Source organism: Geospiza fortis, unplaced genomic scaffold (assembly GCF_000277835.1).
Source record: "Geospiza fortis unplaced genomic scaffold, GeoFor_1.0 scaffold439, whole genome shotgun sequence".
Lineage (NCBI taxonomy): Eukaryota > Metazoa > Chordata > Aves > Passeriformes > Thraupidae > Geospiza > Geospiza fortis.
The window spans coordinates 309,482-309,984 of record NW_005054618.1 but is presented as its reverse complement, the minus strand read 5'-3'; positions in this window follow the sequence as shown (position 1 = coordinate 309,984).

Genomic DNA, 503 nt, shown 5'->3' with positions numbered 1-503 from the left:
GGAGTTATCTCTCCTTAGCATGAGGAGAAGCGCCCATTTTGGGGGTTAAACCCCCTTTGCACACCTCCTTGCCTACCCCAGGCAGTACCGTGGGAGTTTGGGATAAAATCCCAGCAGTCCCTGTTTATTTCTCCCCCGTCTGCTCTGCTCTTCAGAAGCTGGAGCGGAAGAGCTGAAGCTCCGGCCCCTTTTCGGAAAGGCCGGGATATTTTTAGCTGCCTGGCTCAGGGAGTTGGGATTTGCCATGGCTGCCTCCATCCCCCCCATCCTGCCGCAGCATCCTTCAGCTGTGTCCTGCCCTGGAGCGGGGGACACGGCCCAGCCACGGCCATGGGGACCACTCTGGGGGTCTCCGTGTGATACCCAGGTTCCCTGGGACTCCCTTTCCATAACAGGTGTCCCCTTGGATGATCTGTGTGTGACCCCAGGCTCTGCTGGGGGTTCTCTAAGTTTTTGTTGCTTGATGTGAAATTGCTTTACCATTAACCTGGAAGCATCACTCT